The sequence below is a fragment of the Poeciliopsis prolifica genome, unplaced genomic scaffold (genome assembly GCF_027474105.1).
Source record: "Poeciliopsis prolifica strain line A6 unplaced genomic scaffold, Auburn_PproV2 SCAFFOLD022, whole genome shotgun sequence".
Classification (NCBI taxonomy): Eukaryota; Metazoa; Chordata; class Actinopteri; order Cyprinodontiformes; family Poeciliidae; genus Poeciliopsis; species Poeciliopsis prolifica.
The window spans coordinates 8,422,396-8,445,713 of NW_026562397.1; the positions used below are offsets into that span (position 1 = coordinate 8,422,396).

The 23,318-nt window shown below is 41.0% G+C and overlaps 1 pseudogene; it reads left to right on the forward strand.

Annotated features, from left to right (window-relative positions):
* The first annotated feature begins 918 nt into the window (after positions 1–918).
* Positions 919–23,185, forward strand: LOC129369938 (prostacyclin receptor-like; annotated as a pseudogene).
* Positions 23,186–23,318: the final 133 nt, after the last annotated feature.

Here is a 23,318-nt window from a genome sequence, read left to right on the forward strand (position 1 = left end):
TGGTGTAATTTTGGTGTTCTATTCTTTGTTTTTTTTCTGTCTTTCTATTGATTTACGTTGTTTATGTTAGTGATTATTTTAAAAAAGACAAATAAAAACGCCTACGTGTGGAAAGCTTGTTTGTTTACACTTGTTTTGTGTGTGTGTACAACTTGAGTAATTGCGATTTATTTGGACTGCTGATGGTTTACATTTACAATCTACAAATATTTACACTGGCCTAATTTTAAATACACATCTCATCATTATCTTCATCTTCGTCGCCACCTCCATCATCATCATCATCATCATCATCATCACCAGACAGAACTGTCCCGATGAACATCACCTTCATCCGCGACACGCGTGTTGCACAGTGGGAGGGAGGTTTGAATCGATCCGGCAGACTGGGAGGAGTAAACTCAAAGAGGAGGAGAAGGGAAAGGGAGAAGAAGCCGAGAACCGATCAGTCTGTTTCTGAGAGTCACCGCGGATCAGAGCTGCTCTCAAACTCCAGTTTTATCCCAGGTTATGCTGTCATTTTTCTCGGAGTAAAAAAAGAAATAATATTAATAAGGACAGGGACAGCCAGCAAAATGAGAAAGTTAGAGAAAGGAAGAAGTTGAAACTTCTTCATAGATTTATTACTAATATTATTACTATTGCACTGCTGCTTCAGTGAGAGGGTAAGTAGCTGTAATTCATTGCCGATATCCTTGTGAATTTTTGACATGTTGTGACAAAGTGAAAGCGAGACTTCTTCTGTTACTTTCTGCCTGATCTAAAAGTACTTCTTCCACATGCTCCGCAGAGTCTGCATGCGCTGAGGGGCGATGCGGCTGTGAGGGCGTCAACACGCGGCGGCATCGCGCCCTTTGCCAAATGACCGTCTCCAAAGAGCAGCAATCAGGCGGATCGTTAGCAGTAAAAACCCTCCTCATGCTGGAAGACCCTCCTCTGACAACCATGAACGACAGCGTCAAATGCCACGGCCAGCTTGTGATTTCCGGCCAAGGCAACAAGCCCATCACCATCACTTTCTTTTCGCTCGGAGTGGTGGGCAACCTGCTGGCCCTCTTCATCCTCTTGGTGCACCAGAAGGAGAACCGCTCCCGGTCCTCGGTCTTCTGCATCCTGGTGACCGGTCTGGTCCTCACCGACCTGCTGGGGACCTGCCTCCTCAGCCCGCCCGTGTTCATCTGCTACCCACAACGCGTCCTGGTCGGCCTCGGCGGGGAGAAGCTCTGCAACCTGTTCGGCTTTGTGGTGAACTTCTTCGGACTGGCGTCCACCCTCATCCTGTGCGCCATGGCCCTGGCGCTGCCTGGCCATCAGCCACCCGTATTTTTACTCGGTGCACATCCGCCCCGCTTTCGCCAAAGTCGCCCTCCTCTTCGTTTACCTCTTCTCCTTGACTTTCTGCCTCTTGCCGTTCATCGGGTACGGCAAATTCAGGCAGTACTGCCCGGGGACGTGGTGCTTCATGGACATGGGGGACGCCCCGCGGCACCTGGCAGGAGCGCGGGGAGTTGATCCTGGCCTTCTTCTCTCTGTCCTACTCCTCGCTCAATGCGCTGCTGATCTTCGTCGTGTTCGCCTGCAACGGCTCCGTGATCGTCAGCCTGTGCAAGATGCACCGCAGCCACTTGACGCGCCGCGGCTCCGTGTCGGTGGCCCGGAGGAAAAAGCTGAGCTTGGCCTGGTTCGGACGCGGGGAGGAGGAGTTGGACCACGTGGTGCTGCTGGCTCTCATCACAGTCATCTTCGTGGTGTGCTCCCTGCCTCTAACCGTGAGTATCACCCAACACCCCCGGGTCCATCCAGGGCCGGGTGTAGCGGGGTGTGGGGCCCCCGGGTTAGAGAAGATTTTGGACCCCCAAGACAAGAGAGCAAATCAGAGGGGAGAGGAAAAACCTAAACAATGTTTTTTGGGTACCTTCATATGAATGTGCATAAAAAAAATTTAAATCACAAAAAAATCAATATTTTTATAATATTTACTTGTTTTATTTTCTAATAAAAATGGCTGTAGATGCAGATTAGCTACATTAGCTGCAGTGGCTAATCGAACACAGTGAAGCACCTGCTCTACTGATGTCAGTGTGAAGGTCGCCTCCTTGTTATGTAGTTTGAATGAACCCAAACATGCTGAATCCCGCATCACATCCACGTGTTAAGGTTGTCAAAGTCAAACAACTGACCTACTCACCTCTCTTTTGATGCTTTTTTTATGAATTAAAACTTTTGGCCAACTTTGTAATCTCGTCGTTGTAGCATTGACAATTAGAACCAAAGCATTGCGTCCCTTTTGTGTTCATATGCCATGCATACGTTAAACCCAATGGTCGTCGGTCGTCATTCTGCAGTTTGCCCACATTGCAGCAACTGAGCGACGTGTCTGTGAGCAGCTGATGTATACGAGGTTTCTCTTAGTGGTCTGGAGCAGCAGGCCCGTCTTCGAGGGGCCAGAGGCAGAAATGGTTGTTGCTGAAGTAGCTGGTCGTTCACAGAGTCCTGCATCCAAGGACGTTCGTAGAAAAAATGAGTGGAAGAAAAAGGTGTCGTATGGGAATCTGCACCAGCAACAGCGACACTCCCAGACAGATCCTAGACGTGGGCTGCGGGTGTTTTACCGGGCTAGGAAGAAAAAGAACTTAACTGTTGCTAAGTGGGCCCAGGTCTTCTTTCCAAACGAATGTCGAGTTTGTCGCAGAGCCATCACTCATACCTGACATAGGCCCTGGAGGATAAAGGTAACAGAAAATGCTGGATATTGCAACTTTTTCTCGAAGGTCATGTAAATATTGATTGGCTCTGCTTTGGGCTTGTGGATCTGGCTTGACTAAATCTATAGGGAAATGTAGGAATTTGACAATTGCTCTTCTGTTTTTGCCAATTACTGATATTCATAATAAGATGCGATAAAATCTAATTTATTAGGATGGCCTGTTATGTCACATGGTTCTGTTGGAAGGATTATTATATCCAGCCGCGTTATTAAATTTTTGTCGTTATTCATTTTCCTTAATGATCCAGCTCTCAACAGACGTCCCACTAACTCACATGGTCCTTTGGGAACATTAACTCTCCCTCCGGGTGAACTAAAGCCCACAGTTGTCACATCTAAATATAGCACAGGGTTGCTATATTTATATTTTGTTTTCAAAAATGTGACAACTTGTCATTTACACAACAATCTAGCAAATTAAAGACGCTCACAGTGATATAAGTTACTGCGTGAACCTCTAAGACTCCATGAATATAAAATGTATTTATCTTATAGATGAAAATTTGGGGCCCTCTAAGCTGCTGCTGGTCTGGTTCAAACGTAGAGTCACAATTTGTCACAACTGCCAAACTAGAAAGTTATTTAAAGAAAAGTGACACAGCCGTCTGTAAAGGCCAGCGCTCCAAACTTAAATAACTTTCGAGAACAAGTTAAAAAAATGTTTCATCATAAAATCCAACACGTGGATCATGCTTCCTGTAAGTGGTGACATCAGAGCAGGTTTGCACATATATTCCTTCCTGTCGTTGTCGGCTCTTGTTCTTTTATCGTCGCACTTATATAGAAAATAAAAAGCTTTTTGGGGCACGGCAGCTGTTTTGGAATGCGCTTGTAGGCACAGTTTAAGCCTCTCTAACGGCTGTGTTGTGTTTAGGTGTGTCTGAGAGTGTGGCGCAAATGTGTGAGTTTGTTTTGAGGAGTGAGCTTCACATTTGCTCCTACTCCAGGGGAGTGGACCGAACCTGAAAACCCTGGAGGACTGGTCCGGCCTCTCTCCACAGGCCGCTCTCCTTTCTGTCGGAATCTGAGGTCAAATCGGGTCCACGAAACATTAGCAACTCGGCACACTAACTAATGAGCGTAGCGAGCTCCATAAACGTGTGTTTCGTAGTAAAACAAAGTTCGTTTTTGTTGTACGGGAGCCATCTTTTCAGTGATAAAATAGTTTCAGAAAAGCGGTTAAAACGGTTCATGGTTTTGCCCTGTGCTCGTTTGCGGTCTGTGCCTGGATGCTTGACTCAGCTCTGGTTCATGATGGTATTTCACCTAAATCACTGTCGAAAAACCCAGAGGGCAAAATAAACAGTGATGACAAAGTCCTCTTCACATCTGTCTGAGTAAGAGTTAGGAAACCCCAACTTTGGTGGCTGCAAGCATTTTAATAATGCGGTGAGGCGTTCGTGTCAAAAGAGATTTGGATCTGGAAACTTCCCGGGTGTTTTTGTGCCATATGTTGATTCGAATTTCAGCAAATATAAAATGCAAAGCATCAATATCACACGTAACTCTGCCGTCCTGACAATGACAGATATTTTTGCTCTGAGGTGGGGTTAACTCGGTGAAGAAAGCAGCTGCACTTATTTGCTGTTTCACGTTTGCTCTCGTGTTCATATGTTTCAATTGATCAAACAATATCCACAACGTTTTTGTTTTCCCACATGTTAACATTGGCTCTCCTTGCAGCTCGTTGGAGAACCAACACTCTCTGAACGTCTCATCCTTCAGAGCTCTGTTTGAATGACTTTGGATCCAAATCATCTGTTGCTTTTTGGGATCTTTTGGCCTGCTTCATGTTCTGTTAATGCAACTCCTGGAGTCCGTGACTTAATTAGTAACACTTACACTCAAGTGTTGCAACTAGAACTAAGCGTAGCTTTCCTAAAGACTCTGGTTTGTCATTGTTTGCTCAAGATCTAAAGGGGTAAAAATAACGTAGTCTGGATAGTTTGGAAATGATTCAGCATTTTTGTACCTTTTTTTTTTGTCGTTGTTGTTTTTCCAAGTTATATTTGATATTAAAATGTTCTGACAACACTTCAACTAAGACTAAGGTCGTTTTAACAATTATTTCTTAATATGTATTTGACTTTACCCATAAACTCTGGACTCTATAGCTGAACATTTAAGCGTACGCTATGCTAGAGTGCTAGCTCTTTTTCCTTTCTTTTTTTCATATTTCAACTCTTGATGCAGTTCAGTGTTTCTTATTAATGGTGTCCAGATAAAACAGGGCGGCTTCCTGCTTCATTCGATGCTTTCTTCTGTGATTTTCTCTCACAGTCTTTTGAGTGCAAGTGTTTTATGTCATCGATATACCGTTGATTACATTTTTGGCCACTCTGATTTTAACAACACTTTCATTGTTGTTGCCTTCCTGTTCTCGTCAAACTCTGATCATTTCAGGACTCACTTTTAAGAGGCTTGAAGCAATCGAGATTCGCAGCTGCTCTCTGCCCAGCGAAAGGTGTTTGAGGACAGCAAGCCGGATGGGCCACAACTAGATATGATGTCGTCTCACTCAGTCTGAATGTGAAATCATTCAGACGAAAAAAATAAATAAATACTTAAAGTCTCTGGCGACAACCTGGATTTGACTAACAAAAGAAAGGGCAAAGCCTTTAGTGCAGATTTGCTTGCTGTGCTTGCAGGTTGTGATTGTTCAAAGTTGTCTTTTCGAAATCACAGACAGATTTCGGGACTTGTCAGGCACAACAAGTCCTTGTTTCAGAAAATTGAGGGTAGAGTTGCATTTCCAGCACATGTTTTGTAATGTTTTCAATAATTAACTCTAACACCGAGCCTGGACACATTTCTAGAGGTTTCTGTGCCTGTTTGTGCGCGTGAATCTTTGCAGTCGTACTAGTCACGCTGCGAAGCCTGATGCTGCACACGTACAAGCAGCCGTAACCTTTTCCAGATGTGAGTCGGTGATTAACACCCGTCGGTCTGGCTCACAGCGCAACAGATGCTGGAAAGGGAAGAGGGAGGGAAAGAAAAAAAGAAGTCTGACTCAGGTGGGATGTTTTCATTGTGTTGCTCACATTGAATTTATTACAACCAGTTTTTCTCTTGACATGTACAGGAAGGCTCAACGCCGCATCCTGATTTGTTGCTCTCAGTGAACACAGCAAGAGCAAACCACAAAACCATGAAACAAAAGTGTGTTTCTGGTTTGTCCTTGCATGCATAAAGCAATATCTTATAACTCGATGTGCCAATATCGAGTTGTGCCAGTGTTGTCGCCGTACTGACGCAGAGTAGTCAAGAATGAAAGCAGGGACAAGACAGGAAAAGGTGTCTAATTATCTCATCAGATGTTTTTGGTTCTCATCTGTGAACAGTGTTTGAGGATTTCATACTTGGAGTTTCAGCAGATCCTTGTTTACTTTGTGGAAACTAGGAGGCATCTTGTTGAGCTTTTTCAGTTGGGGAAGACTGAAGACTTCCTCTGAGGGCGAACTTCACATCGAGGGATGTTGTGTTCGAGGAAGTGGTAGAAGACAGTTGTGGAGCTGGTGGTTGGCATAAACGTTATCTCTCGGCTACAGCTACTGTATATCTGTTCAACTTCTCAGGCTTGTCTCTGTGTGTGACCTGCCACTTCTGTTTGATTTATAGTGCAATATGTGCCATTGCAGGAGGTGGCTCCGCTAAAGTGTTACTGAGCAGTAAAAGTTGATGTGATGAATTTTATTACTTGAGAGGATCTGTGAAAAATGCACTTGATGTGTTTGTTCCCGAAAGAACTTTTTTTTTGTAGTCGAGTTATTGACGTATTTAAAAATGCATTGCCAGAGGTTATATATGGTTAATGTGTGTTCAAGTTTTCAACGTAATGCTTTAAAAGTAAATATCAATAAGCAGTAGATCATAGATCATTTTTCCCATAAGAGGATCTTTAAAGGAAGATCGCTCTGACCAATTTAGACATTGCAAAGTTCTCAGCTTAATTTGAGATTAAAACAAATATCAGAAGTTACGAGCTTGTTGATTAAACAAAAAAGAAAATATTCTCTCTTCCTTGTTCCCATTACTTCCAATAAATGTTACCATGAGAACCATAAAGCTCCCATCAGACCATTTATTAGTAATCAATGCCAGGATCAAGGAAGTGTTCCCTGTCATCACTTCCTTTTGGGAAGATTGGCTCCAGATCTTTCTTTTTCTAGCATCTTTGAATGAAAAAAAACAAACATATGAAATGCAGCATTTCATATGTTTAAAGTTGTTATTTCCTTAACTTTAATTCATAAAAAGTTTCCATTAGTGTATATGTACTTAACTTACTCAGCAGACATACTGTATTGATCGCGGCGTACGTCAGATAAAATGTCAGGAAGGCTCATATTGATCCATCAACTAAATAACTACTCCACTGGCTGGAAAGGGATTACACGGATAAGAATAGCTTTAATACCTCCATTATGCTGCACTGATGATCCAGAATGAGGATTCACAGACAGAGCAACTTCTGAAATACATCACTTCAACTATATATAGGTTTCACTTAGATACGAAAATGATCTGGCTTCTAAGAAAACTCTGGACACGGCATCTGTGGTCAACCTGGAAGAGATTTTTGAGAACTGGAAATGGAAAAATCGATAGAGATTCTGAGGAAGCTTTTTTTATTTGTAACCTAAACTCTTTTTTTTTTTTACCACCAACTAATGTAAATGCAGTTTTTAAGCACATTAGTTTGTTATTCTGATAGGAACCGATGTGCAGCTTCCTGCTCCAGCTCCTGGTTATAATCTTTATACTCCAGATGTTAAATATCTTTAATGTAAGCAGTGATAGATGTTTGCGTTTTACCTTCTAAATACAGATAAGAAAAAGGGGTTTCCAATAATTTGGGTTAGAAAATGAAGACAGGAAACCAAATCCAATAGTTTGCTGTCTCAGACCTCCGGGGAAACGTCCGCTGAGAAAAAGGCAAGAAAAACCTGGAGAGTAAAACTGCCTGGGAAAAGAAAAAGCAAGAGATGCAAAACCCTGACTGCAACCTACTTGCTAGAGCCAACTTTACTTTGTTTATACAAATTAGCATTTGTTTTCTTGTTAGCCAGGGCGCATATATTCCTCATTACAAAAGGCCATGAGCCACAAAAGTCCCTCAGTAAGGACATCCCCTCCCAAACACTAGTGGGACCGAGTCGAGTCCGTGGATGTCGGCGCCCACAGCCAGCTGGATCCGGATCAAGTGAAAGAAATCTATCCAGATCCGCAAAGGTCAAAGATGATTCAAGACTGAAAACAGGCTGACTCTTGCCAAAAGACGGTGAAAATGACTCAAGTTCTTTTTTTTTTTCTCTTTATGGCCACAGATGTGGCATGTAGATCTTAATACATGCAACACTGTTCACATTTAAAAGTAACAGAAAATAAATATAAACTAAAATATGACAATGCCTGTCTGATTGGCCTGTGGTGTGTTTTTTCTTTTAGCAGAGAGACGGAGACAAGCGCAACCTGTAAATTAGAGATGGGCGGATCGATCCAAAATATCGATAATATCAATACCGTATCGCTTTCAGTTCTTGTCCAAGACAAGAAAAACATGTGCTCAGGTTGGTGGGAAAAACATTACAACATAATGCAGAAGGTTCCTCTTTTAGTCGCACTTTTAGAGTTTTGATGATGTGGTGTTGTGGTGTGGCTGAAAATTTGTCCACTATTAACCCACAGTGAGGCTGCATGTTGTATGACTTGGTACTTTTGTGTTTTTATGAGGTACAGCACTTTGAACCTCCTTGTTGATGAAATGTGCGACATACAAATAAACTTGATTGATTGATTAATTGATTGATTGAACCAGCCATCGTTGAGGGATCACATAAAAGCCAGTACAGGCAGGTACACACTGTCCACTTTGAATGAAAGCTCCATAAATACAGAGGTTTCCAGTCAGGCGCTGAGACAGCACTATTTTTAATGTCACTTATTTGTCTTTTAATGCTGCCCATGATGCACATTTTGAACATTTTTTAATGAACTCACTCAGTTGCATATTCCTTTGGATGGGAGTGTGAGTTTTTCTTTTTTAGTAACTGTGGAACATTAATCCTGCAAAGTATTTTACTCTTAGTTTTCATTCTGTACAATTTTACTTTCTTTGATTGCCTGTCACTTTCTTTTCTATTCTATTCTATTCTATTCTATTCTATTCTATTCTATTCTATTCTATTCTATTCTATTCTATGGTGTGTTGTCTTTACAGTACTGCTATGGGTCATAATTTCCTTTAATGGCCCCATAGGAGCTGCAGTATACTGGAGCATCCTCATTGATGCCAAGCTAATTTTAGCTGGCAGAAGAGGAATCACAATGGAAATCGAATCCAGTCACAGAGGTGGAGAATATCCCTTGACCTTTGCGTGGGCCGTACGTATCGGATGTCTCTGCGTGCCGTGGGAGTGGCGTGGTTATAGAAAGGCGCAGGCTGTGACTGCTTTGTGTTCCCGTCTGGTTTTGTGCTGCAGGTGCTGCTGAGGCTTAAGCGCTGCATCCAGGCTTCCCAGGAAAGATGATGCTCTGCAATCAGCAGCTGGCTTTGTGAAGCGGAACAATAAGAGTTGTTTTTTGTTTTTATTTTTTTGAATGGAGAGAGGCATAATCCTAAATGTTTGTGTATGTGTTCCTGTTCAGTGTTTTGGTTGTCGTCGGGGTTACAGTCCTGGCAGTTTTGTTATTCACAATCTATTTAGTTTGTCTTTTAAGTTTATTTGCTTGAAGCCATGCATGACAAAACAATTCTTTTTTTAGCCTGAGTTTAAATAATTTACTTTTCTTTTATTTCTCTCAAACATAAAGTTGCAGTGATTCCTGTGAGGTGACATGATCCTGGTGTCAAGCGGCGCCAAAGTTTGAAAAAAGTTACAGTTCCACATTTATTTATTTTTGCTGTACCATCCCAATGACTTGGAGTCATTTCTATTAAATGTCCAAAGTGCCAGAGGACAGTGGTTTTGTTGCCTCTTGTATAAAATGCAAGATGTTTCATAGCAAACCCAAAACATACATAAAAATGAACGAGGCTCAAGCTCTGGAACATGGTGAGTTTTAATCTTGCTTCTTCGTAAGTTTGCAACTTTGCGTCATTTTCCAGTTTTTGAGTAATTTCTAGTGAAAACCCTGATTACAGTGGAGAGAGCAGGAGGTTTGTTGTTTTTCATACTTTTCATTAGTATTAATAGAATAATATCTTTTTTCCCTCCCTGAAACAGAAGTTTTTCACTTTAAAAAAAATATCAATGATTGCAGGAAAGAAAAAAAAAGGTTTTTTTCCAGAACAAGCCACAAGGCTATTTAATGATCGTACTAAATCTTTCTACTCTGATGTTTCTGTTTACACGATGATTCCAAAGAGAAACTCTGTGAAGTGGTGGTTTGAGCCAGGTTATTAATGTCTGGTGATAATAAACATTTGAGAAGAAAATTGAGATATTTCAACAACCGAGACAGAGTTTGAAGACTCCAAATGTTTTTCACACACGGCTTAAGTTACATTTGATCTGCATTTTATGAAACACCAGCATGGGCTGAGATTTAATACTTTGATTTTGGTGTCCCATTAAACTCATGTATTATGCATCATTCTGTGAATATAAAGACCATGCCATCCACCATACATGTTGTTTTGATTATCCTAATACTTTGATTTTGGTGTTTCTGCACAGCTCTTTGGATCAAAGCTTGCCTGTGAGGTTTAGCTCGGGACTTCAACTAGGCCATTTCAGGGCCTTAGTACTTCATATTCAGCCGTTTGCTTCAGATTTGCTTCTTGTTTAAACTACAGTTGCACGACGTAAGTCGGATTTTTTAAAAAAAAGATTTGGGTAAACAGACAAATTCATTCATGTCTGACTGTAGCCTGTAACCTGCTGACAGACCTGTGCAAGGCAAGGCAAGTTTATACAGCACCATTCACACACAAGACAAATCGCCTCACAGTGCATCAAAGGAAAGACGGAAAGAAACAGTAAAAGCATAAAGTTGCATGAAAGAAAACAATAGATGTTAAAATCCAGATGTTAAACTAATCATTAGTCGGATTCTTTGATCAAAATCTGGTGTAAACAAAATGTTTTCCATCATGAATTAAGGGGACAAACAGTTTCTGCACACAATAAACCAACGTTATTCGCTTTTTAAACTATATAAACTATATTTAATGCAGAGATGCTCGGTCTGAACATACCGGGTCCCAACCGAGCATAAGATGTAATCATCTTACGGGGTTAAATGAACTGTAGTTTGTTCTGTTACATAATGAAGGATGCTTGTTTTGTTTGGGTGGTTTTCAAAGCTCATCTGATCTCTCGTGTCATCGCCCTGGTGTGAAAACACACTTATCTCAACTTTAGCTTTCAGTTATACAAGAATGACTCACGGCGACACGGTGATGCGCTGACAGCTTCACGGCTGACTGGGAAGTCCCCTCAATGGCCCCCTTCCAATTACATTTCCGTTTTTTGTTTGTTAAATTCTCTTTTAAATTTTAATTGAAATAGAAATGCTTTTACAGTGGGTGTGTGCATGCCATAAAGGTCGTTGTAAATAGCCATCCAGTTTTATACTACCTTGATCCTTGCAGGGTTGTAGCTCATCACTAACAACCACAAATGCATTTTCAGACTTCAGGGCAATTTAGAGAAACCCATTAAGATAGCAAACGTTTTTTGTTGTTGTTTTATTTTTTTTAACCGCGGGAGGAAGTCAGAGCAGCGATAACTCACGCCTGCATGTGGGAAACAAAAGAAATCCTGCAAAAACGGCAGAGACTCAAACACAGAACCATTTGCAACAGGACAACAACTGCTCACTGCGTCAAGCTGCAGCTCTAAACAGTTACAGCCAAAGCATCCAGCAGAAATATCTATATTTTTGCAGCCATGCACTCCCTTCACCTGCAAGTTATTTGCAGCCCTCTATGTTTGTATTTTCGGTTTGCCGTCATGTGTGCCAGGTATTGTTTATCCTGTCATTCATCTGCTTCCTTGCTCGCACACCATTACATTAATTGCGCTCCACACCCAAGGATAGTGTCTCCATCCAAGGGCTGCGACCCTTTTGTTGTGTCACTCTGCAGCGAAGGGGAGGAGATCGTATTGCACATTCAAAGTGCACAGGAGTGATTTAAAGAACAGAACATTTAAACGCCTATGTGCTTGGAGAGTGTTACATAAAATCACGACAGAAATCACATGATAGATTAGGAACAACTTTACGAACAAACAGGATAAAAAAATTGAGGGGGGAAACCACTAAACGTCAAGTAGTCATCTCTTTGAACATGATGATTTTAAAAAGAATCTCAGTATTGGACAAACATTTTTGATACTCTGCAAAAAAAATACAAAATCTTACCAAGTATTCTTGCTATAGTTTATTGTGCAGAATATCTGAGTACACTTGAAATAAGAAAAAAAAAACTAACTTCTCAGCAAGTTATATCTTAAAACTGATGGAAACGTTCAGGTTCCAATAGCATCTTATGACCCCAAAATTTTTTTTTATAAGTGAAGTAAAATGCCAGTGGGTCTCGTTCTTTTTTTAAGATGAAAAAAAATGTAAAAATGAGGAATTATTAACTTAAGCTCCCATAGCTTACCGAAAGATTACTTGTGAGTTAGTTTTGCCTTCTTTTAATTGTACCAGAAAACAGACTAAAAAATATTTGGTAAGATTTTGTGTTTTTTGCGGTCATATCGCTTCACATCCTGAAAAGTGAAAATGAATAGAGGGTAAAACATCTGAAACGGTTTTTAAGCTGCTGAATGAAAATGGAAGTTCAATCCATTTTGCCGTCAGCAGTAATTGTTACACTTTTGATATTGCGTTACAGCTAAATGTGCAATTTAGTGCTCCACCTTAGCGGCAGAAGATTTATGAGCCTATATGAGTTGGCTGAGAGACAGCAGTGAAATACAATACCTCCCAATAAACACACCATATATGTGGTGATCGTCTGTCCGGGTGCTGAAGAGCAAATAAAAAGGAAATCAAACGACTCGCTAAAGAAATGAAAATATTAAGAGAAAAATCAAAAAGACTCCAGAGAGATCACACTGTGACTAATTTTTGTGTATATCTTTAGAAAAAAGATGGGGGGAAAAAAGACATGGCATACAGAAAAAGTCTTCTATCTTTGTTTCTTTACAACTGATGATGCAACAGTTTAAAAAAAAGAGGAAGAAGGAAGAAGGATGTTTGTATTCCAGCTGTAAGTATCGCCCCTCGTTCTTCAAGTTCAGTGGGTTGAGTTAGGGAAGAACTTAAAGCCTTGAAAGCGTCTTATCTGAATGATGTAGTTGTTCAATATTTATTTATTCTTTGGCGGGAGGGAGGAGAACTGCGCAGTTCTATCCAAAATGTTTGCGCTCAGCACACGGAGCACGTTCTTCCTTCAAAGAGCCCAAGCAGCATGTAGACAACAGGGATTTAACAGCATTAGCAAGATAATTGCTGCCAGAAAAGGCAACGTCGCGTTCTGGGATTTTAAGGAGCAGTGCACACAAAATGTTTACTAGAAGTGATGGGAAGAAGTTTCCTCTGACTTTCCATTGCTCTGAGAGACCTTTGACCTTTGACTGCACCTCTAACTATCAAATTATGGGCAAGAATTTTCTTTTTCATGCACTGGTTTGTAAAATAAAAACGTAGGTCTGATGTTGATGTTAGAGAAACTGTTTTTTTTTATGTTTTCATAATTGTCCCAGCAATAGCGGGAAGAAACCCGCCTCGCTCCTAAACACGGAAATGCTTTGGCTGCAGAGAAACTTTAACTTCATTATTCTGCTAAAGGTCCGGTTCGCCACAGGCGGTCTTGGTCGGTCCCACCGACAGATAGAAAGAATGTTTGTCTTTATATCAGACATGCTGATATAAAGACACGGTACCACCTGGTACCACCTGGTACCACCTGGCACCACCTGGTACCACCTGGCACCACCTGGTACCACCTGGCACCACCTGGTACCACCTGGTACCACCTGGTACCAGGTACCGACTGTTTGCCCTGCTTCTCCTTTACATCACTACCAGACCGACCCGGTCTTGCTATCTTTAGCCATGTTGAATACAAACACACAAACAAAACAAAAAAATCTGTCAGCCAACATCGGAATCTGCAGGTCAGGCTTTTTCAATGATTGCAATCGGCGATCGGCCAGAAAACTGCAATCAGTGCACGCCTTAAAACAAATTGCGAACAAGCAGTGTAAGCACAAAGACAGTCATGAGAAACTCTGGGAACTGTTGTCAGGAGCTGTTTGAAAGACTACAAAAGGATTTTGGAATCGCTTAAAACTTTGACCTTTTTATTCATTTGTTGACACCAATTATCACATGCTATAATGAACAGAGGAGCTTCAGAATAATAGTGGAAACGTCTCATTTTAAGTTGCAACTAAACGATGCAAGAAGAAGGCGACTGTTTCCCCATTGCTTTGTTCCATAACTTTATATATCAATACTCTGTTAGATAAGAGCAACATTGATGCTGTTTGGTCGACTTATTGTTTTTGAGCACAGATGTGTTGCTATTAGAGCGATCCATCGTTGTTATTGTGTGCTGTTTGCTTCTGATGCTGTTTGGTGCTGCTCCCCAGCTGAGCCTGCGACACAAATCTGTGGATCAGAAAAACTCGATTAGATTCTAACCTGAAGTCAAACTGGAGATTATTGAGTCAAGTTGACTTAAGAAAAAAAAAAACAGAACATTTAGAGTTAAATATCATTCAGCTTTTTTTTTTTTTAATGTTGTTTCAAATGACATCTTTTCAACGCCCAACAAAACATTAAAATCTAGAACACTGATCAGAACCAACAATGAGAGGTTTTCACTTGCATAACTTCAGCTATAAATGAAAAGAAACTTTCACTTATAGCATCGTCACCGGTCTGGAGACAACCCCTTTTGAAGCCGAAAGTTTGGCATTTGTTTAATCGACGCATCTGCATGAGAGTCTGCAGGAGTTACAGGTCTGTCGTCTAACTCTTGGACTTCTCTGTTTGTTTTTGAAGGGAGTGTTGGATCAGAGTGGTAATAACACTCTGATCTTAGATCACTTTCAAAGTCCATTTCATCGCTTTTTGACTCCCACTCACCACAAGTTAAAGAGAATCATTTCATGTAATTCATCAAGTCTGAAATACAAAAACAGAGTCAAACCGTGATTAGACTAATGAAAACCCTGCTCTAGTATTAGCAGAAGAGTCCACTTTTGCAACCAGATTCTTGATACTTTCCTCTCCAATATTTAATTTTGTAACACAGTTAGTGAGATTGTATGAAGGCATGCCAAAAGAAAAGTTAAAAAAATATTGAGAATATTCAAACACGGGTCAATAGGCATTATAATGTGCACTGTCCTGAGCTTGGTGAACACAGTGGCGTTCTGACTGAAGTTCACACAACGGCTTTTCTGATGGTATTCGTTTGCTGAGCACAAAAAATAGCACAAATGTTATCCTCACAATTCGCCAGCTGTTTGCAACTGCGATGGAAATGATGGATACTTGTACAGAAATAAGAGCAGTGTGCAGCGTAGTTGCTTGTTATTATTGCCAGTGAAAACAAAGGACACAGTTTATAATGTTCAAATATGTGCAGCTTTTGGCAAAGAAGACAAAGTGCAGACATGGCAAACGTCCATGGGTTTCTGTGGGAATGTGCATCTCAACCAGAAGAGTAATTATTTTTTTGGTCATTTCCAGGAGGAATATTAAACAAACAGCACACCCAGCATGAAAGACTCGTTCTTTTGTCTTGGTTTGTGTTTGAAACGAAGACTTTCGTCACGTCTGTCCCTAATCTTTAAGTTTGAAGCCTGGATGCCGACATTTCAGCACAACCCATGAGCAACACTAAGGCTCTTTTGCAAGATTTTACAACTCGTGAAATGTCCATTTTTTCAACCTACCTATTGGCACACATCTCCTTCGAAAGTAGGGCATTCGCTCTTCGACATTCGCTTCCCCCTTTTTTTCTTTCCGTACAGCTTCTCGTTTTTGTTTTCATGTTTGTCAGCAGTTTTCAGCTGCTCAGCGAACAGCAAACTCCTACGACTTTTTACCCTTCTTAAAAGAACAAAACCAGAACAAAAAGCTGCCAGTCATTGGCTCTAATTAAGAGCACAACATTTCCTGTTTTTTTTTTTTGTTTTGTTTTTCTTTTTCTTTTTCAGAAATTGATAAAAACTTGGTTTAGGTCTGTGAAACATAATCCAGAAACGGGTTCGCTCATCTTTACAGTCAGTTAATCGGACTGAATGGCCACAACTCTGTGGTTGTCCCTTAAATCCATTTGGTATGTTCTTTGCAAATCGACCTAATAGCCAAAGAACAAACCCACTGCAGACTAGAGCCTGACTTCGAGGTGGAAAGTCGCTAATGGACTTTTAAATGGTGTCATTCCCCTGATGGAACTCGTCTGAAGATAACCACAGGCTGTCTTAAAAGCATTTGCTCTCCCCTTTAGGCTGCATACATGCAATGTGATAGGTGCAAATTAGCAGATAAGGCAATCTTAAAGGGGAAAAAAACGCGACTCAGAAGGGTGCCGACAACACCCACTCGTCTGTGCGTTTTTTCCCTCTGCATAAATATCTCCAACTCTCTTTGTGGTTGTGAAAATTCCCCTCCGAGTCATGTTTTTTAAATGTTGAAGTGTTACGGCTGCACCGTCTGCATATGGCAAAAAAATTTAAAAGCAAAACAAGAAAAATTAAAACAACGCCTGACCTGTATGTTTTTGCATAGTTGCTTTTCAAGATTGAAATACAGGATGCCTAATGAAGTTATTTTTCATACAGATTTTGCTAAATTAAAAGGAGAAAGAGGTAAATAAAAGCTTCACGTTTTCTCAAAGTTCAGAGATGAATGCATGCATGGAAGTGCTTCAGCTTCGGTGATGATAAAATTGCTTATCTGTAATTGTATGGCGTTCAGCAGCAAAAAAGCTCCATGCGTGATGAGCTGCTGATAGGCCGAAAGAAAAAACACCTCCGTTTTTTTTTTTGAAGCTCTTAAAAACTCCCTGTGAAGTCAGACACATCGTCTGTCCGCTACATTTCCCCTGAACTCATGTTGGAGGAAGGTTTTTTGTCCTACATTCGATTGATGCAGCTTCTGTTTCAATAGACAATATGTTCCTGCTGCCCATTAGCACCAACGAGCTAACAGTATAATGGATTGGTTTGCCCCTTATGAATTCACAATAGTCTTAATTTTTGGCACTGAAACTGCACCATAAATCTACTTTATCTACCCAGTTATGACCTCTGTAAGAGTTTGAGCATTAATCACTACGAATCACATCAAACGCGTCTGTAGAAACCTGGAACTTCTTCAGACGCCGATTGTTTCTCTCCAGTCTCTGGCGGGTCAGCTGTCTGCACAATGCCTCCTCTCTTGCCACGTGCAATGTTGCGGCACTGCAACCGAATCAGGGACAGTGTAAAAGAGTGAGGCAGCGAGAGAGATACGTAGAATGAGGACTGGTGGATGGAAAATAATGGGTCGCAAAACATTGACATCCATAATGGGGTCTGTTTCCTGAAGCATGCGTGTTATCTGCCTCAAATAGCGTCTTGAGTGTCTCTGACAGGATGTGCTCATTTGCACCAGGCAAAATGGTTTAGGAAGGTTGGGAAATGTTTGCCTTGATAACCAGTTTGGCTTGAAGAGTCGATGCTGCAAATAGATTCGTGGAAAAGCCACGACAAATTTCCTGGTTTTTATTCCCTGCGAAAAGCCGAAACTAACATTGTGGTCAGTGATACACAGAACCTCGCAAAAGCTCCTTCAGCGTTTCTTTTATGTTCTGTTGTGCTATTGTGATAATGAAATACAACCAATGTATTTTATTATCACATTGTTTTATTTAAATAAAACATTTTTTTCCAAAATAAAATTCAAAAGTATGACATGCCTCACTTTATTTACCATAGCAAGTATGTAAATAAAGTGAGGGCTCAGCAATTGTTTGAGAATAAATTGAATAAACGAAAGCATGAGAACCAAGGAAAACAGCAGCTGTGAAGAATTTTAAAGCAGTTATGAGAAAATATCTCGACACATTGAACAGCTCAAAAACCGACATTCGACCCACAATTAATTCATCAGTAATAAACCTGAGAAGCATCCGAGGTGGCTGCTTGCAGAACCATATGTGTTGTGGAAAACCAGGTCGACTCTTGAAACGGTGGTGGCTGCGTCATGCTGTGTGAATGATTTTTCCTCAGCCGGGACAGGGAAGCTGCTGGAAAAAATTAAGAGACCGCTGAAAATTACCAGTTTCTCTGATTTTACAGTTTGTAGGTAAATGTTTGAATAAAATGAACATCGTTCTTTTATCCTACGATCTACTGAGAGCCCGTCTCTGAAATCCTAAGCAAAAATGTAGCATTTACGGGCAGAAAAGGAGAAATGGTCAAAATAATAAAAACAATGCAGTGCTTCAAATAATGCAAAGAAAACAAGTTTAAACGTATTTAGATAAAACAACACTAATGTTTTCATTCAGGAAGCGTTCAGAAATCAATATTTGGTGAAATAACCTGAAGCTTTTCAATAACCGTGAGGTTTTCAATTAACTTCAAATAATACGAAAATAAAGTCATAGTTATATGAAAATTAAGACGTATTTTTATGAGAAATCTGATAAATCTGATAAAATAAAAAAAATTATTTGATGAATGTTGAGCATCTTGTGAAGTTATACTTTATTGGTTGTAGGAAAAAAAAAAGAAAAGAAAATGAGCAGTGGGCTTTTCATTTTTTCTAGAGCTAAATATGTTGGGTGGAAAATTAATACTTTTGCATCAAAGTGTACCTGCATCATTGGTGAAGCTTCCTTTAACTCCGAGGCCTTTACATGCAAAAACCTTGCAGATGGTTTGCAACTATGAGCTGTTTACACAGTGTGTGCATGAGCACATTTGCTTTTGCAGGCCTAATATATCCTTCAGCATGTTCATAATTGGAACATTTAAAGTGCACCTGCATGGCCCCCGTCTCTGTTCTGTTGCGCTCTGCTTCTGCTCTGCTCTCTGAACGCCCAGTGATACATTATTATGCTCCTGTTTAAGGAGATCCTGACATGTCATCAGTCTCGGCCCCACAGCCCGCAGAAAGAGAGCGGCTCGTGATTTGTTTCCAAAGTCCGCCGAGAGCACCATAAGAGGCAGGGTGGCATGCAGGAGCGCAGGCCAGAGCCGGGTTGGCGAACGCAGAGCGGGACGCTAAGCGAGGGGGGCGGCCGCGTGAAGCCCGCGTGTGTGTTTGAAATGTTTTTGGCACGGCTGCGTGATGAATTAGGCGGGATGATAGCTTTGTGTGGAAATAAATCGCTGAACAAGAGCAGCTTCTTGATCAGAAGCCAAGGCTGTTAAGGGATCGCTCACTATTGTTCCCAAAGACGTCTGAGATATTTCATCTTAATCCAATTTTTGCGTCATGCCTTCGTCAGTAAAGGATTTACATAAAGCGTCGTTTTGACCTTTTTAATTTGCTGCTGTAAAGTATCCTATCACTTGACTTTACTTCTTCCTCTTCACTGCAAAAACACAAAATCTTACCTGGCATCTTTGGTTTTTAGTACAATATGACAAACTCTTTTACAACCTTCTAGCAATATGTTTTTCTATTTGTTTTTAAAAAGGACTAGTTCCACCAGCAGATTATTTAATTTAAACAACACATTTTTCTCTTATCGGTGAAATAATTTGCCGGTGGAACCACAGAGTCCCTTTTTTTGGCAATATTAAGGAATTATTGTTAAAACAACCGGATATTATCTTGCGGAAAAGTTAATTCTGTCTTTTTTCAAGTATATTAGAATGTTTTACACCAGACAAAAGATATTTTGTGTTTTTGCAGTGTTTTCCATAAAGAAGGGGATGTTTTGGAAATAGTTGCACACAGACACGTAGCTCTCAGTCACCCTTGAAGAGAGGAGAGCTTGTAGGACCTCATAGTGGCTCGCAAAGCCCGTCTGGTCCAGACCAGTTCTCAGCAAGCAGCCAGAAAAACAACTTTTCTGAAAGGCTTTCGTTTGTCTCTTAGATTATTCAATAATAATGAGTAATAGTTATTCAGCCATTACTCATTATTCAGAATGAGAAATTTAATTCTGAAATGAATGAGTAATGATTTTAATCTGCTTGGATTGTTTATGTGACAAACCATAGATGCTAACCCAGAGTGACATAATAACTCGCTGGTTGGTTAAATTGACGACTTTATTGCTGTGATAACCTTATTTAGCGAGTTTTCGGTTATCTGTTTTCTGTCCAGAAAGTAATTTACAGAGTGGTTATATTTTTAAGAAATGAAACACTTCTGACTTATTGGTACAGAGGTGAAAATTTTATTGAATTTACAATGAAATTTCAGTCATTTCATTGTAAATGAAATGACTGAAATTTCCTCATAACTACAGACACAAAGAGCTGGATGAATATGGTGAGTAACGGTGTGCAAAACTATTTGTTGCACTGAATGCGAAGGCCATGTACTTGCTGCTTCCCAGCTTAAAAAATATGCACCACTCAGTTTGTAATTGTACATCAAAATGAATAGAAATAAGTCAGAATTGACATTGGCCCTCAGGATAAATGATATTAAACACCGAAAAAATGAACTACTTTATTGAATGTCTCGATTTAAATGTGCTAGATTTATGCTTTCTTTTAAGTGAAAAGTCACATAAATTTTCTAGAAGCTGCAGGAGTTGCTTTAATGTGCATGCACCTTTATCGATAACATACAACCCAGTTTTAGGAATCCGAAACTTGCAAATGGAAGAACTCACAAAATCATATGCAAAGAGCTCATTTGATTACAAAGTGACCTCCTGGACGGCTAGCGCTCATAAAATTCATAGTGGCAAATGCAAGCGGCTTCAGGGAGAACTGGGAGACGCTAACTTGGCTTGGTTTATCACAGTTTTCTTTGTGCTTAATGTAAAATGGAGTGTTGTTGTGTTGTGTACAACTCGACACTCTTAATTAATCTCACAAGTGTGTTAGGTAATAGCTGTGATGCAATGTTGGTTTTGCAACTCCAAAAGTTCCAGAGGATTAAGTATTAAAAGCAAATCAACAACATCTGGGCTTTTGGTTGGTTCCACCCTGTACAGCGAACGCTCTTGCCTTTAATATGAGGTTGTGGCCAAGAAGTCTGAATTAACCAAAGCTTTGATTCCAGATGGAGTTTGTACTGCAACCAAACTGAACCAAGTTTCACTTGTTCTAAAGTCATTTTTGAAGTTTTTGAACACTGCGTGAGCAATCCCGCTCACAAACCGACACTGATAAGGCGTCAAGCTCCATTCCTCCTGCACGACGGTCATTTTAATTCAATACACGCAGCTTAAATCCAGCCTGATCTCCAACTGGTGTCTCCACGGGTCAATGGAAACGATCCCCTCCGTGTGAAACTGCGGGGCGGCGAACACAGCCAGGTCTGCATCTCGTCCCTCCGATAGTTTCATTTGTCCTCCGTCTGGACTTGCTCACTTTGGCCCCTCGCGCATCGTCCTGAGCTTATTAAATTTAAGTCCAGGCCCTAGCAACAAACAAAACATTTACACCACGGCACAAGGGCTCTCAATCAGCACAGGTCATTAATTAGGCCACTGTTTGTTGGATATTTCATGAAGTAAATGGGAAATTGTTGATAGAGGAGAAAAGGCAAGGTGGCGAGCTTCCTGGGCCAGCTGCTGCGTCTCTCTCTCTTTCTGCCCACTGCGACTGAGCAGCCAGCAGCTGCCTCTTCTACCTGGGCCGCCTGCCTACGGTCTGTCGAGCTTCAAACGTCGGCACAAAAGAAAACCTGGTAGTTAAGTCTTGTACGGTCTTTGTTTTCGGGTCAGTTTGCGGTTGCGAAACAGAATTCTCACAATGTGTATTTATTAGAGAGGCGCCTGCCGATATTTGAAAGCGCTTTGTGGCATCTGAGTTGGATAAACCGCAGCAGGACTGGGTCCTGCTGCAGTGCAGGAAACGCTGCACTGTATTTGTTTCTCACATTTTTTATTGAAATGTGAGAAAACTGCAAAACAATCAGCAGCCTCGGTTCATCGCGATGGTTTTCACGAGTTTGAGTCCCGACCCGTTGACCTTCTGGTCACATGTCTGCCTCCCCCCCCCCCCCCCCCCTGCCTCTCTCTCAAAACCCTCTTTTGTCGTTTCACTACCACATGAAGGTCATCAAAGCCAAGAAACGTTACTTTAAAAAGAAGCAAAAAACTTCACCAAAACTTGCTCTAGATTATCTAGATTATGTTGCTCCCATGGTCAGATGATCAATATTTACTGAAAAAGAAAGGTGTCGCCATCTTCTGCGAAACATCACACAAACAATTCCCATTTAGACAAACACAGTTAGACAGACAGACACACTACGCTTTGGCAAAAGTAAGTTCTCTCATGGTTGCGTCTTTTCTATTTTACTCTCCTCATCCATTTTTGAATTAAATGATCGTTTATTCGGCAGGTAGTTTGGGTCATCAGTCTCTTTAGCTGTTGTTCTTAGCAGACAAAATGTTTTGACTGCTAAGAAACAACCAGTTGTGGTAAAACAGCGTTTGGCTGCAGTATGTGAAACCATGACGGCTTTTATATCGCTAAATGATGCGAGAAGCCGACAGTGATCTTCATTGTGAGGCAGACATTCAAGGAGAGTTTTCAGTGAAGAAGTTCGACTATTAGAAGCCATTTCCTCGAGTTGCCCTTTTGCACATTGGACAAAAACCTGACTGTCAGTTTCAGTTCGCCTCCCACTGATGAAACACTCTTTAAAATCAATAACAAAGTGGGGGAAAAGCAACACAAGGAAGCAAATCTATTCAGCAGACGAGCATTAGCTGATTTTAGATAAGAGTTGCTTGCAGGGTCTTCTGCAAACAAACATCCATGACTGATGGAAAGGCCTTTAAGGAGTCGTTATGTGTGCGTGGATCATCTTGATTCTTAGGTGTTTGCATATTTCTGATAGTTTTCCAGCTTGATTTCCAGGTGACATACAGAAGAGACCAAAGCAGCAGGAAAAGTAAAAACTAACAAAAAAAAAGCATAGATGTTTTATGTCTATCTTTTTATTTTTACCCAAGAAAAGTAAATTCTGCGTCTAATCACAACCTTCTCTCCTCCTCAGATTGCCGGCTTTAAGAATGCCATTAAGCCATTCTCCGGAGACAACGAAAACTTCAGTGCGTTCCGCTTTTACTCTCTAAACCCATCATGGATCCTTGGGTCTTCATCATTTTCCGCAAGTCGGTATTTCGTCACCTCTGCTCCCTGCTGTCCTTCCGGTTCGGCAAAGGAGCCATGAAGTCGACGGATCGCTGCGCCTTGTCTTTCCCGCTCGACCACTCCATACCCCGCAACCCGTGAGCACAGGAGCTGCACTTACTGACAAAAACTGACTCTGTGCCACAACCCGGAGCAGGGAAGGACGAAGTAGTCCAGTCTGGTCTGAAAGACGGTTTGACAGACCTCTGCAGTGAGAGGGATCTTGAATGTACAGCTTGTATTCAAAGACA